This window comes from Danio aesculapii, chromosome 24 (assembly GCF_903798145.1).
Source record: "Danio aesculapii chromosome 24, fDanAes4.1, whole genome shotgun sequence".
Classification (NCBI taxonomy): Eukaryota; Metazoa; Chordata; class Actinopteri; order Cypriniformes; family Danionidae; genus Danio; species Danio aesculapii.
Window position 1 is genome coordinate 20,985,252 of NC_079458.1, and position 16,980 is coordinate 21,002,231.

Genomic DNA, 16,980 nt, shown 5'->3' on the forward strand with positions numbered 1-16,980 from the left:
GTCATTTTTGCTTTCTCCATTGACTGCTGTTGTGCAATTAAATTTAGTGCATAAGTTGTACATAACTCTTCATATCAGTAAATACGTTGCAGTTAAATGTACATAAGGAGAAAAAAAACTCTACATTTCTCCATCTAGAAAATATCAGTATCTCCTATCAAATTCTGTCAGGCTGAATTCTGTATACTTCTGTCAAAAGTTTACAGTAAAACACAGCTTTAATCTGATGGTATTTACAGGCTGTAGGTTGGCCAACACTCATTAAAACATCCACAAGGACAAACTCAACCCCACCAGCGCATGCACAGTGGAGTTTTTCCATGTCCCAAACTAACGGTCAACATGCAATCATGTTTCACAACCACACTACGATCAGTGTGTCCAGAGTCTGCCATTGCCCACTGCACCGAATCATACATGACCTGAGAAAAGAGCTTTTTCAGAGTGAATCTATTATGCCATTTGATTGAACATTATCACTAGTCAGAAATGTTTGACAATAAATGCAGTATAGAGAAACCAGTTCAATCCCTTCTCTCACTTTCTGATCAAACACGATACACTTTACTGATCCATAGCCCATAGAATCTACCTTTAGAAGTGGCCTGGACTTTTAACAACAACAACAACATGGATAAAGGAATCTCATTTTTTCCAAATATAACTAATCACACCTGCTCCTTACCAATCCACTCTTCAAAAACATGTTTATCTACTTTGGGATATTGTCACAAAATATATAAGTGAGTGTATGTTAAAACCTACCGCTTTTAAAAAGGATCTATATCAGAGTTCATTAGCTTGGCTAGAAAATGTAAAAGTAAGGGCTTATAGATTGCAACAAGCATAATATAACAATTCACAAATTGGATGAACAGAATTCAACCAGTCCTGTTTGTATAGCGTAGGTTTATAGTCTCAATACAATTAAACAACCTCAATTCTCAGACAACCTAATGACATTTTTATAATTCTGTCAGGTCCACTTCATCTTTAACCGTCTTTAAAGAGGATTAATTGACTATTAGCATATACAGGCTGGTCATCTAATTAGAAAATCTTCAAAGTTGATTTCACCAATTTCACTCAAGAAGTGAAACTTGTATAATGTATACATTCCTTTTACACAGACTGATATATTTCTGGTGTTTAATTCTTTTCATTTTGATGACAACTAATGAAAACCCCAAATTCAGAAAATGAGTAATACTTAAGACCAATACAAAGAAAGGAGTTTTAGAAATCTTGGCCAACGGAAAAGTCTGAAGATGAAATGTATGAGCATGCACAGCACCCAATACTTAGTGTGTGTAATGAATGCATACATTTACAAGCTTCACTTCTGAATGGAATTAGTGAAATAAATCAGTTTTTTGATGATATTCTAATTATGACCAGCACCTGTAGTTTGGATTGGTGGTATGGTTCTGGGTAAGAACTCCATGCATACAGAGCAGGGAGACCAGTAATAACCCCCCTAAAAGTAAGCAGAACAGAACAAACAATGTATTGCAGATATCATGTTGGTAATAAATGTACAAAATAATTCATGAATTTAGACTTAAGACTGATTCAAGGGGAATTTGAATAAATCCAGACTGAACAAGAGGAAGAGCTGGGGGTGGAGGAGAGTAAATGAGTTCTGGAGAACGCGATAGCAGATGATAATACTGAGGCGCTAAATATATGTATGCTGTGATAAAGGTCATATTCCTATAGGTAGACGTGATGAGGTAACAGTCAGCTGATGCAAGCTTGACTAACGTTACCTGCCAGAACTGATGTTATACAGTACACTGCTTGCTCTTTTGTTGTTTTGTGGAGACTGTGAATAGGATGGCAACTTGCTGTGGTCCCACCAAGTATATTTACCTCAGTAGTTGATTTCATTATTTTTGACTACTACACTTAACTCATCTGTATTTAAGCAAAGATTTTTGAAAATAATAATGTACGTTTGTCATTAGTAACACACAACACGTTTCGTATTTTCACTGAAAATGAAAGGAGTCAGTTATGTTAGCGGGTTCGTTTTGTTTTAAATATGTATACGGTGAAGATGACGATCATATAAATATGTAGCTATTCTACGCCTCAACATTTGTGGTGTCTGTTAAGTTAATATTAAAATGAAAATAGGCAGTTCCTTATATCATGTTTTCATTTTATTGTTAAGATGAAACACCGTAGCCAGGATGATGTGAATGAGGTTATAAAGTACACAGTTTCCTTTAGAAATTTACCCGACGTGTCCTCGGGAGTTTGTTTTCTCTGAGCCTACAAGGAGAGGATATAAGAATGAACTTTATCGGCTACTTAATATTGAGGAAAAAGCCCCAATCTGTTTTCCGATGTCTCCGTTTTCCCCATCCACACTAACACGGAGCAGCAGTGTTTTAAAAATGAAAACAGCCTCTCCAGCATTTTCAAAAACCTCAGTTTTCAGAGCTTGAAAACCGTAGCAAAACTTATGCGTTTTAAAACTAAAACGTATTAGTGTAAATGGGGCCTAAGTTAGGTTGTTCCTTTTGTTGGCCCTTCAGACACTGCTCATTGGTGACAATGACACTATTTTCAATAAAAGACCTCATCACAGCTTGTATCTCCTCTTCAGACCATGGTCCCTTCACACACCGCCGTCATGAAACATGGAAACCTGAATTATACAAAACAAAACAAAATGTGTGTCATTGGATTTAGATGTGCTAAAAATCAAGTTTGATTATTTTCATTGACAAGACATTTCATTAGGCCTGGTTTATACTCGACGTGTCCGCTAGTTCGCTTGAGTGTGTGTGGCGAATGTGACATCATCGCTGTTTTTGCAAAGGTTCGTTGTGGGTGTGTGCAACATTATTTTGGCGGAGCGCACGAGACTCGAGCGAACAGTTTGCATGGCGCCGCATTTGATTTGAATTGAGTATGAAACACTTAAGAGATTTTGTCTGAAACAGAACAACTTTACAGATATCTTTATGATCAATGATCAATAATTCGTGGCTAGAAATTGCAACAGCAGTGAGAAAGGAGGAAAAGTTTGGAAACACCAGAGGGATAAGTTTGTTAAAGCCAAAAGAGGCCATGGCAAAAGTGAAGACCCGGATACACAATTACAGTTTTTCCACAAGTCATAGGTTTAACACTGATGTTTATGTTACAATTTTGAATTTAAAACAATTTGATAGTTACAAAACTAAAATTAAGGAACAAATTATTTCTTTGATAACTGGAAAGAAATATTTGAAGCTATCAGTTTACAATATACTGATGCCTTTTTCTCTAGGCTTTATTGGTGATGATGGTCAGGAATGTTGGAGCATTATTGCCTTTTCAGCATAAGTATAGGACAGAAACTAGCCAGACAGTAATGTGAGAATTGTGGAGCGGGCTAAATCTAAAAAACATCAGTATTTTTTAGTGAGTGTACTTTATTTTTTGCTTTTATTCTTGCCATAATAAAAATATATATTTGTAGAGCAACTCATGTTCTCTTGTCATTAATATTTGAATAAACTTTAATACGTAAAACTGTCCGAGATATGAACAAAAGCAAGTGATGCATCAAAGTTTGATTAAATAAAATCTTGAATGCTTATAAAAATCCTTATAATTATTAAAATCAACTATAAAAACAATAAAAATAATTAGTTTAAAAATCTCAAATGATATGACGTAGTTCTGGACACTTCCTACTTTCCGTTTATCCGTCTGACTTTAAGCTCAATTTCTTTTGACCGCCCCCATGTTGTTTTAAAGAATATCACAACGGTGAATGCGGCAAGTATAAAAGCCTCGTCCGTTTCGTCAGGGGCACGTGCAGTCAGTAGAGGTGCAGTGCAAGAGAAAGTATAAATCCAGCTTGTTAAAAAACAAAGTACATCAAGCTTCTTTAAAATATACTATATAAATACACATAAAAATGTATGCTTTTTATTATTAATGTGTTGAATGACCATTAGCAAGTGTGCCTAGTGATGGACATGACACTGCATTTTAATAATACCTTGAGAAACCAAGTCAGGAAGATGAGGTGAACCAGAAGTTGAAGGTGAACACATGCAGCACTCCCCATGGTCATCTAAAAAAAAAAAAAGATTTTTTTTATAAAAAAAAAAAAAAAATATATATATATATATATATATATATATATATATATATATATATATATATATATATATATATATATATATATATATATATATATATATATATATATATATATATATATATATATATAAAAAGAGCCTATCTGCCTACCAAGTCATGTGTGCAACATTACCTGAAGTGATACCCTGTTTGGTAACACTTTATAATAACTACACACTATAAATAATTTTTTAAGCATTAGCAAATAGTTAATTCATTATCTGTTAAGCATTAACTCTACATTAATAAACGTTAGTAAGCAGTTTATAACTGCAGCTACAAATGCTGTGTTCTTGACTTACAAACATATTTATAATGTGCTTAATACTTGTACTTTCATACTTTGTTAATGATTTATTTTTCATTACTAAACTGAATTTAAAAGTAGTTGAGGGTTTTTAGGATCATTCAGAATGAGTTAGTAAATGATTAATAAACTATTGAAATCAACATTATTATGTCTTATTATTCAGGCATATATTAAGGGTTACTATGTATGTTAATAAATGCTTTATTAACTCAACTTCATCCAGTTTTGTGACCTAATCTAAAGTGAGGACTGTTTATGCTTTATAAATCCCTTATAAATGACAAATAAAGGCTCGGTTAAATTCTAAACAGGAAAAATGACATTATTCATTCATTTTCATTTAAAGATACACAAATAAAACTGTACTTCAAATGAAAAATAAATCTTTGCGAACTTATCTAAAATAAAATAACTGTAGAGTTTAAACATTGCATCTTATTATATTGTTAAATTATTATATTGTTGTTGTTGTTTTATGCCATATTTTGACACTCCTGTTATTCAGCAATGTTTAAACTTTACAGTTTACAATTTTATTTTTTAGAAAAGATTGCAAAGATTATTGTTCATTTGATTCTGAGCCTTTAATTGTCATTTATAAGGGATTTATAAAGCATAAATAGACCTCACTTTAGATTAGGTCACAAAATTGCATGAAGTTGAGTTAATAAAGCATTTATTAACATATTAGTTAACTATTAGTATATGCCTGAATAATAAGATATATAAATGTTGATTTCAATAGTTTATTAATCCTTTACTAACTCATTCTGAATGATCCTAAAAACCCTCAACTACTCTTAAATACAAATGGTTTGTAAATAATGCAATACTTAATTTAGTAATGAAAAAATAAATCATTAACTAAGAATGAAAATACAATTATTAAGCACATTATATAGGTGCTTATAAGTCAAGAACACAGCATTTGTAGCTGCAGTTATAAACTGCTTACTAACGCTAATTAATGTAGAGTTAATGCTTAACAAATAATGAATTCACTAGATGCTAATGCTTAGTAAATGATTCATAGTGTGTAGTTATTATAAAGTGTTACCAAGGTGGGTAATGTAGTTTAAAATTTTATTACCATTAAAACAGTGTTTGATCATTACGATTTTGAAAACTTGCAGTAAATTCTATCCAGCCAGCATCAGTCTGATGCAAACGCAGTGGCAGCATGCAACGTTTTTTTTTTAATGAGAAGAAATAGCAGAAGCACAGGGAGATTTCAGCCTTCTGAAAGGACCAAAATGTGAGGTGTGGTCATTTTTTGGATTTCAAAAGTCCTGAGTGAAACTTAATAGAGTATGATCACCCTGTCTGCAGAACATGCAAGAAGTAATTAGCTGCTATAGGGGCAAATACTTCAAATTTACAAATGCAAGGCAAGTGGACCTCAATACTAAAACTACATCTGGGAAATATTAATAATATGAATCTTCCAAGAAGAAAAGATTGCAGCAAACAGCTTTGAGCCAAAGACGAACTAACAAGTTCAGACAAGACCAGGGTGACATTTAAGGAATAATAATGTATATTAATTTTTCATTTGTTACACAGATTTTCTTTACCTCATAAATAATTACAGGGACATATTGAACTGGGGTTAAATGTTTTAAATGCAACCTGACTATACATCTATTTTGTACAGTGTACAAAACAATTGTTCAGACAAGATGATCACAAAAAGTTATAGTAACAATTATAATAGTATTACAACCCCAAATCAGAAAAACGCAAATAAAAAAAGTAGTGATTTCTAAATTGTCTTTGACTTGTATTTCATTGCAGACAACACAACAAACATTTTTTAATGTGGTCCTCGTGATTTTTACTGTTTTATTATTATAATGTTTTTCAAAATAAACACGTATTCCGATTTTGGTTTGTTGATCAACATATGAGATGTGCCCCTGGCTTGCTTAGTTGGGGACACTTAATTTCTAGCAATTATCATTGATTTAATGACACTGATCATGTGTAAACCGAACTGACGATGCTTTTGCATTCAGTAATGAACCACCTTAAACTGAAAATAGAGCATTAATCTTTTCATTATACATTATTGACACTGTATTCTATTAGACACTGTTAGATTCTGTTCAGTGGTTTGACAATTTGAATTGTTAAAGCGCTACATATATAAAGGTGACTGATCGTTTTCAGTGTGCATCCATCTTTTTTAAACACCTTCATCTCATTTTAACTAAACCATGATAATATTGATAATCATGATAATTTGGGTCACCATAAATGTGATTTGAAATTTTCATAAAGTTTCATCCTGAGTCACAATGAATAGAGATGACAAGAAGTTAAGCTTCTAACAAAATTTCTAACCATCACACATTTTAATATAGGTCAACCTAGAGATCCCAGCTTACTACATGAGATATGTTGGGAAAATCATTGAGATTATACCTTGAGCTGCAGTCACGGAGAGGTGAGGTGATGCAAAAGTCATAGAAGCCAACATTTCTTCATCGTCTAAAAACAAAACAAGACAGAAAATGCCTATAGTATCAACTACGGTAGGCGATAAAATATTCAAACATGTTTGAACAGTAGGCTAAATGTATAAAAAAGCCTATTTTAAATATTTCACCAAAACAACTGCAAAATTCGCAACACAGAATACAACAATTTGAGTAGCCTTAGGGAGCCAATTTTAACAGTACCTTTGAATGTGGACGCATTAGGAAGCTGCTCTGATTGAGAGTCTGAATTTACCTTTGCTTTGACATGGACCAGTGGTTAGAGTACTGTGATGTTTCATGGAACACATTTTCAGTGTTTTTAGTAGCTGTGGTGGAAATGTCCTCTATTCAGTATGGACTGGACTTCATCAGTGGAAGACTCAGGGTTTGAGCATGAATGTCATCACAAATCCAGAAGACGGTGTCCTTCTATAACTTGAGTTTGTTTGTGTCACGTGTGTGTGTGTGACACAGACAAACTCAAGGTATAGAAGGACACTGTCCTCTGGATTTGTGATGACATTTATGCTCAAATCCTGATTCTTCCACTGAAGTCCAGTGTGTGGCACACACAGGAAAACACACGTGTTGGGGGGACACCATGGTTAGAAAAGACCATCCATACTGAATAGAGGACATTTTCACCACAGCTACTAAAAACACTGAAAATGTGTTCTAATGGAACATCACAGCACTCTAACCACTGGTCCATGTCAAAGCAAAGGTAAATTCAAACTCGCCTAACAAGCAGAGTTGCAGCTCTGGGTGACTGAACCGCTGATCTTGATTCGGCCTCTGTACAAGGGAACACAAGGGAGATTCAGTGCTTGGCTTTCCTCAAGTCATAAAACCACATATGGGTATAACATATTCAACTTACATCCCTGACAGACAAAAATCTACTTAAAATATCTATCAAGACACAAAATAATCCTCTACAAATGTCTGATATTGACATGTTTTTGCATGCTGCAAACCTTTAGGCATGCCATGCATTTCCAGAAGTTGAAAAGAACATTTACTCAAAACTTAACTGACCACTGGTAACGTCTGTGAAGAAGAACAGCGGGTGACACTTCCTGGTGCTGGACACCAACTTCTCCAAATTCCTCTTTGGCAGATGAAGTGCCACACTGACCTCAGACACAATGCACCTAAACAAAGAACAGACATATACAGAGATGAACAGGCATCAACTGGAATAAGAGGGACACCCTCACTCAAACCTGATGTAGAAAATCAAACACAATGATAAAAGATGAATATATGTCCCAACGATTTTCAGACTCTACCTGCAATATAACTGATAAATATGTCCCTTAGGAAACTAAACATTCATACATCCCATAATAAACAGCTGAATTTAAACTGACCTCATGCTCAGTTTGGTGAGGGATTGGATGACTGACTGCTCTCAATTCTGTATCTGTTAAAGAGAACACAGGACATGAAGGCACAGTGCTTTGCGAGACCACAGTGTTTACCAGCCATTGCTAATTCAAGCAGGGTTACGAATAATAAATACAGGTCCAGGTGTAGAATACAGCAACCGACAGGCCCACTATTAACTAAAATATAATTAAAATACTATTAACAACTTTAATTTATATTGTTGTTTGTACAATCAATAATCACAGACTGAAAACACTGGCCATAATATCCATTCAAGATCCAGTGATGTGTAACCCCTCAGTTTAGCCTGCAGTGTGTCACTAGCTATGTTTCCATCCAAAAATGCAAATTAACTTTATGCGCAAAACTGGATTACCGCATAAGATCCATCCAACGAGTCAAAGCGAACAAAATCATCACTTCCTGATTAACTGGCGCCAAATATCATCAGTAAACACTGAATTTACTGCAGTTAGAGAGGCGGCGTCAATCTTTCCTTCATCTAATTAATGACTTGTGCTTCAGAAGGCAATCCTAACACGCAGTGAACGTGCGGTGGCGTTTGAAGGCGTGAGACGCGGAGCACAGACGCTCTTGATTCTGGAGGTCATTAATAATATAATAACACTAATACTGAAATGGTCAAGGCGTTTTAGAATGACCAAAACAACGTTTCAGATGCTTTACAATGTGTTCAGCCTGCTGGTTTGTCCATTCACACACATTTTTATCATCACATGATCTCTTGTAACAAAATCACATGACCTTTTTTAATGTGCGTACTGGAATTTGTGCTGTAAATGTGCTTCCATCACAGTTTATGCGCATCTTATCGAATAAAAATGTAAGCGCATCATGGCGTTTCCATCAACCTTTTTGTATGCCTATAGTATCAACTAAACAACAAGGACGGTAGGCAATAAAAATTCACATTAGGGAGCTGCTGTGATTGAGAGAGTCTGAATTTACCTTTGCTTTGACATGGACCAGTGGTTAGAGTGCTGTGATGTTCCATTAGAACACATTTTCAGTGTTTTTAGTAGCTGTGGTGGAAATGTCCTCTATTCAGTATGGATGGTCTTTTCTAACCATGGTGTCCCCCCAACACGTGTGTTTTCCTGTGTGTGCCACACACTGGACTTCAGTGGAAGAATCAGGATTTGAGCATAAATGTCATCACAAATCCAGAGGACAGTGTCCTTCTATACCTTGAGTTTGTCTGTGTCACACACACACACGTGACACAAACAAACTCAAGGTATAGAAGGACACCGTCTTCTGGATTTGTGATGACATTCATGCTCAAACCCTGAGTCTTCCACTGATGAAGTCCAGTGTGTGGCACACACAGGAAAACACACGTGTTGGGGGGACACCATGGTTAGAAAAGACCATCCATACATTTCCACCACAGCTACTAAATAAACTGAAAATGTGTTCCATGGAACACACTCTAACCACTGGTCCATGTCAATGCAAAGGTAAATTCAAAGTTTATGCGCATCTTTTCATATTTAATAAAAAGTTTATCCTACTCAGTTATGTGCATACGTTTTTTATGTGCATTTTCAAAATGCACATCAAAATAGGTGGATGGAAACATAGCTAAAGTCACTCACCTTTAACTGGATTCATATATTTGAGTTCTGACTTTGAATTCTCGTCTCTTCCTGCAAGGATGTGATTAATGGCATCCCGAAGGGGAGTAGTTCACCGTGAAATGACAGAATCTGCTTAGGAAAATAAGAACAAAAATTAACAACAACACAACTTCACATCTCACTGATAGCAGATCTTAAAATATGTCAGTTTCGATGTTTCATCTGAAGATGCACACCAGTAATGTATTTTTCTAAGACACGTTTATAAAAGCTACTTAAATGTCCTAATTGAACTAAGGCCTAACACTGACGTGGTCTAAACCAGGGGTCACCAACCCTATTCCTGGAGATCTACCTTCCAGCAGGATTCAGCGCCAACCCTGATCAAACCTGAAACTTATTAACTAGGACCTGAAACAGCACTTGATAATTACAGACAGGTGTGTTTGAGGTTGCTACTGAAATGTGCAGGATGGTAGCTCTCCAAGAACAGGGTTGGTGATCCCTGGTCTAAAGTGATCTCTTAGAAATGCAATATGCTTTACTAATACAACTACAAGAGTATGCACGCAGGTGTGTGGGCATATATGTGTGTGTGTGTGTGTATATATATATATATATATATATATATATATATATATATATATATATATATATATATATATATATATATATATATATATTTATTATCATTATTGATATGTGATCACCCTCCAAAATTTGTATGTTCTTGGTCATGTAAAAATCTAAAATTTGCGACACTCCAAGACTAATATACTGCTTATATACATTAAAACTAATATATATATATATATATATATATATATATATATATATATATATATATATATATATATATATATATATACATAGTGCTAATTAAAACTACTGTATAATATCACAAAAAAATCTAAACATAAGGTAAATAAAATAACGTAAATACATAGCATGGCACAATACAATTCCTTGTCCTATTAAGCTGTCTACATTTAACGGATATTTAAAACAAATCAATTAAACTCGTTTTATTTTTTTTTCATTTGCCAATATTTAAAAGGTTATGAGTTTATGAAATGACTCGTTTTACTGTCAAGTTCAACTGTGCATTGTTGTTCTTTGTATGTGGCTTTGGACAGAAGCGTCTGCTAAATACCATATCTATACATAACACTTGTCATTCGTACCTATAAAAAGGCTTTATTATTGTTTTTATAATAGATTTCTTACCTGCTCTCCACAGCGTGCACTTCCTGAACTTCCGGGAAAATGAATCATCTGTTCATAGACGTAGTACTCTCCCATCCAGCCAATCAAAATGACCAATGCTGATACGAGCATGCGCAGAGTTGAATTAGCGTCTAATTTCCCGCGTTGTGTATAATGTCCCGCGCTTGTGTATAATTTCCCGCGCTTGTGTGTGCTGCATGCAGGGACCACAACAACCGATAGGGGGCAGTGGCGGACACACAGGTTTACAACATATGTCAGGTTTTTGGTATGAAAAGACTTTTTAGAAAACCACTTCTTATGTATTAAAACACGCTGAAAAAAGGTTTTAGAGGGTTTATTTTATGAGGACAGCAAACTGTCCTCATATACGACAGGGTCCTCATTTCACTAAGAAAAGTCTTGAAATCTGTCCTTCTAAACCGTAAAACAAACACACGCACACACACACACACACACACACACACACACATACAGGCATATAGTGTTTACAGGGACAGCATGTAACCACTGTGGTTTAGGGGGACACACCTTTCCTTACAACCTACAAATGAAATTTATATATCAAACAATCTGTTATGGCCTCATTAAAATACATCTCACTTAAAAAATCACATGTGACCATGGAGTTGTGGAAAAATTACACCTGTTTTTTTCTTATAGGGTCATCTGTCAGGTCAGACTTATAGGGTCAGACTTATAGGGTCATCTGTATCATGGTTTGTTGGGACACACAGGTTAAAGGGTCTGCTTGTGTAAATCATTCATACACAACAAGCAAAGTGGTTTAAAGGGTTTACCAGTGGTTCGAACGTGGTTTACCAGGACCAGTAACAACAAAAACACTGACTGGGGTTAGATGCATACTTCAAGAAAATTATAAATGAATGAGAACTTTTTAAATTGTTTCTTAAACATCGTTGATAAAAATCTGTGATACACATTTTTGCTGTGTACATGTACACACAATGTGCTAATTCATAGCAATCTGAGTAAAGAATTAATTGCAGTAATAACAACATTATAAGAATAATAAGTAATAATAAAAACAAGCTGCCACAAAACTTACTGAATACTAAAAACAGTATGCAAAGGTTTAAAATGTTAAAACTGAAGTACATCAAGTACATCATACATTTGAAGAACGGGAGTAAAAACCCTGTAACAACAGTGAATCAAAATGTACTCATGAAAAACAAAACCTTGTAAACAATAACAAATTACCCTTGTCATTTCAAATTAATTTCATATGCTCAGATATAGAAAGGGATACAATAAATACTGAAACAGTATAACATTTAAAATGAGTTTAAAACTGTTAATTTAAAATTGTTTAAAATGTAGAAATCTAAATTTAGAAAAGTAGAAATTGTTCACAGCGTTCACATTCTGACTAAGTACAATTGTCCAAATGACATCTTTTAGACTTTTCCTTTAGACATTAAAATGAACCGTGGGTATCAAGGCATGTATGCCTTAATATAATGTAAATGATGCCTCTGTGTGAAATATGCATTTACTTTGGACCATGGATGCTGCTACTGTTTTAAATGATGTAATCTGGGTTCTTTGCCTATAGTGCTCTATTACTTTTATTTATTATTACTTTTATTATAAATGCTCCAAAATTGGTAAAAAAAAAATGTCCCTACTATGGCACATTTGTTGCTCTTGGCTAAAATATAGGGATTTTTTTTCCCTACAAGGAGTATGACAAGCCGTTTTGACTTTTATTCATTATTCATTGATATCATGAATGTTTTCCTCTGAGTAATGACATCATTTTTGATATCAAGAATTCGGGCTGGTACTAGTGGAAATGCAATTCCTGGTATCAACAATCAACATTTTTGATATCACAAGTGTAATTATTGATATCAAAACATAATGTCCAGCTGTTTTGACTTATATATATTCTTACGATCTATGGCAAGCCGTTTTGACTTTTATTCATTCTCAGGATATGTTGATATCAACAATTTAATTCTTGATATCAACAATCAACATTCTTGATATCAACAATTCAGTTCTTGATTTCAAATAAGGTAATTGTTGATATCAATATTACATTTCAGCTAGTAACAACGTTAATTCTTGATATCAGCAATGATGTCACCATTCACAGAAATACAATTGTTGATATCAAGAATTCGGATTTTTGATATCAACAATTTAATTCTTAATATCAAGAATTTATATCCTCTTATCAATAAAAGACAAAACAGCTATTCTGGCAAGCCATTTTTACCTTTATTGCTTAATCGAATATGAATTGTTCATGTCAAGAATTAAATTGTTGATATCAAAATATCCAAAGTCTTGATATCAACAACTTAATTGTTAATATCCAGAATGCGAATTGTTGATATCAGGAATTGCATTTCCACAAGTAACAATGTTAATCCTTGATATCAACAATTCAGTTTCACTAGTTAAAATGTTCATTCTTGATATCAGAAACTGAATTTCAACTAGTAAGAATTATAGTTCTTGATATCTGTAATTGTATTTTCACAAGTTAAATGTCACCATAGACTGCCATTCATATTTAATTGCTAATATCGAGAATTGATTTCTTACTAGTTAATTTTTTTTATTTTACATATAAGAAATACAATTCCTACTTTTAAAAGCATTTATTTTTGATATCAGTTGTCATATGCATACTAGTGCAAATGTCTATTCTTGATATCAACAATTGAATTGTTACTAGTAAAAATTGTAATATTTGATCTAGTGAAAATGTTAATTTCTGATATCATAAATGTGATTGTAACTACTAAGAAAGACATTTTAGATATCATAATTTATATTCATACCAGAAATCCATTTTCAGATATCAGAAATAACAAATTAACATGTTAAAATACATCTAACTAATATCAAGATTTAATATTTCAACTAGTATCAAATTAATTCTTGATATCAGGAATTGACATTTTTACTAGTAACAAATTCACTATTGATATCAACGAAGGCAGCTGATATCTGAATTTAGCTTTACAGCTAGTGAAAATATAATTACTTATATCTTCAATGATATTTTAACTAGTAAAAATACTCTTGCAGATATCTAGAAATATAATTTTACATGTAGAAATACCTATGGTAATGAGCTCATTAATATTAATGTGATTTGGTTTTCCCACAATTCGCTTTGGGTCAGACCAAGAGCAATGACAGTAGAAGCAGATGCAGAAAAAAGACTCTTTTTAGTCAAAGATTTTTATTTACATGTTTTAATCTATAATCATAACAATAAATGTGTTGAACCTTAAGACCAACAACTATTAAATTATAAAATAAGTTTTTAAAAAATAAAATAAGTAATGGCTTTTTTGTGACCTGCCTACATCATAGTGTTATTTTGACAAAACAATATATCACATTGGAATAGACACAGAATATCATAACTCAAAAGATAAAATGGTGCCCTTAGTTTAAATAGCGTGTAGGACTACAGAACTAATTTTGTCTGAAACTTTGACAAATCTTCTCTTTGGACAATGTACCTTATCGTGTCATCAAAATGGACAAAAAAGTCATATAGAAAAATGTAACCCTGTCCTGTACTCTCAGAAAAAATGGTACAATGTTGTACCAAAAAAGGTACAAGCTCTTGACACTGGGGCAGTACTTTAAATGGAACAGAATTGTACTTTAAGACAAAGAAACAAATTTGTATCATTGCAGTTTGAACCTTTAAGGACATGATTTGTACCATGAGAAAACAAAATGTACATTTGGTTTTATAACCTGCAGATACAATATTGTAGCTTGATCAAACGTACAAATCTGATCCATGAAGGTACCACTACAGTGACAAGACACTTTGTACTTTAACAGTGTAAAATCTGTTCCTTTAAGAACTATTTAAAGGCATTTTGTAATATACAAAATCATGGGTCAACTTATTTTCAGTAAATATCAAACATCAAGTAAATTTTTAAACAATGTTTTTTTAAAAAAGGTTTCTTTTTATGTAAATGCACCTTTTCCATTTACAATAAAGAATAAAAAATACTTTAACATCAATCAAAAGATCTATTTTTGCTAATCATTTCACAACACATTTCACAAAAATGTTACAGAAATACATTCTCCCATATGCAATATAAAACATTTCTCTCCTATTTCCACACAATCGCTTTGTAATTGAATTTACTTCATTTTAAAATAGAAATTGAATTATGCAAAAAGTATTGTAACGAGAAGGCGATGTGGTGGCGCAGTGGGTAGCACTCTTCACCTTACCCTGCACCTAAGGGAACCCTGACCCCAGCAAGCTAACCAGGGCCCAACCTTTCTCCCTGGACTTGCAGTCTGGGCCCAAGAGGGCGCCCTTGCCTTTCACCAAAGGGGTCCCTGACCCCAGCAATCTACCCAGGGGCCAACCTCTCTCCCTTGACTTGCAGTCTGGGCCACAGAGGGCCCCCCTTGCCCTCCATCTAAGGGGTCCCTGACCCCAGCAAGCTTCCCAGGGGCCAACCTCTCTCCCTGGACTTGCAGTCTGGGTAACAGAGAGCCCCCTTGCCCTCCACCTAAGGTGTCTCTGACCCCAGCAAGCTACCCAGAGACCAACCTCTCTCACTGGTCTTGCAGTCTGGGTCCCTGAATAGCCCCTTTGCCCTCTAGCTATGGGGTCCCTGACCCCAGTAAGCTACCCAGGGGCCAACCTCTTTCCTGGTCATGCAGTCTGGGCCCCAGAGAGCTCCTTTGACTTCTAGCTAAGGGGTCCATGACACCAGCAAGCTACCCAGGGGCCAATCTCTCTCCTTGTCCTTGCAGTGTGGACCCCAGAGGGCCCCTTTGCCCTCCCCCTAAGGGGACCCTGACCTCAGCAGGCTACTAAAGGGCCAACCTCACTCCCTGGACTTGCAGTTTAGGCCCCAAAGAGCCCCCTTGCCCTCCAACTAAGGGGTCCCCAAAGAGCCCCCTTGCCCTCCAACTAAGGTGTCCCTGACCCCAGCAAGCTACCCAGGGGCAAACCTCTCTCCCTGGATCTGCAGTCTGGGCCCCAGAGGGCCCCCTTGCCCTCCACCTAAGGGGTCCCTGACCCCAGCAAACTACCCAGGGCCCAAACTCTCTCCCTGGACTTGCAGTCTGGGCCCCAGAGTGCCCCTTGCCCTCCCCCCAAGGAATCCCTGACCCCAGCAAGCTACCCAGGGGCCAACCTCTCTCCCTGGACTTGCAGTCTAGGCCCCAGAGGGCTCCCTTGCCCTTCTTCTAAGGGGTCCCTGACCCCTGCAAGCTACCCGGGGGCAAACCTCTCTCCCTGGACTTGCAGTCTGGGCCTTCCACCTAAGTTGTCCCTGACAACAGCAAGCTACCCAGGGGCCAACCTCTCTCCCTAGACTTGCAGTCTGGCCCCCAAAGAGCCCCTTTGCCCTGTAGCTAAGGGGTCCCTGACCCCAGCAAGCTACACAGGGCCAAACCTCTCTCCCTGGACATGCAGTCTGGATCCCAGAGGACCCCTTCCCCTCCCCCCAAGGGGTCCCTGACCTCAGCAGGCTACATAGGGGCCAACCTCGCTCCCTGGACTTGCAGTCTGGGCCCCAGAGTGCCTCCTTGACCTACACCTAAGGTGTCCCTGACCCCAGCAAGCTACTCAATTGCCAACCTCTCTTCCTGGACTTGCAGTCTGGGCCCCAAAGGGCCCCGTTGCCCTCCACCTAAGGGGTCCCTGACACCAGCAAGCTACCCAGGCGCCATCTTCTCCCTGGTCTTGCAGTCTGGGCCCCAGGGGGCCCCTTGCCTTCCACCTAAGTTGTCCCTGACAACAGAAAGCTACCCAGGGGCCAACCCTTCTCCCTAGACTTTAAGT

At 36.0% G+C, this 16,980-nt stretch overlaps 2 long non-coding RNA genes across 3 annotated transcripts; both read right to left on the reverse strand.

Moving 5' to 3' along the window:
- Positions 1-1,148: 1,148 nt before the first annotated feature.
- LOC130218728 (uncharacterized) lies at positions 1,149-7,223 on the reverse strand. The gene is made up of 4 exons (XR_008835985.1): positions 7,138-7,223; positions 6,881-6,946; positions 4,004-4,078; positions 1,149-2,656 (listed from the first exon to the last, which is right to left on the reverse strand). It is a non-coding gene; the product is annotated as an uncharacterized LOC130218728 (long non-coding RNA).
- A 239-nt stretch (positions 7,224-7,462) lies between these two features.
- Positions 7,463-11,197, reverse strand: LOC130218726 (uncharacterized). 2 transcript variants are annotated; one of them, XR_008835983.1, is made up of 5 exons: positions 11,157-11,197; positions 9,948-10,058; positions 8,310-8,362; positions 7,975-8,090; positions 7,463-7,731 (listed from the first exon to the last, which is right to left on the reverse strand). It is a non-coding gene; the product is annotated as an uncharacterized LOC130218726 (long non-coding RNA). The 2 variants fall into 2 exon arrangements; XR_008835982.1 differs by lacking the exon at positions 11,157-11,197 and having other exon boundaries at positions 9,948-10,483.
- Between the last annotated feature and the right edge of the window lie 5,783 nt (positions 11,198-16,980).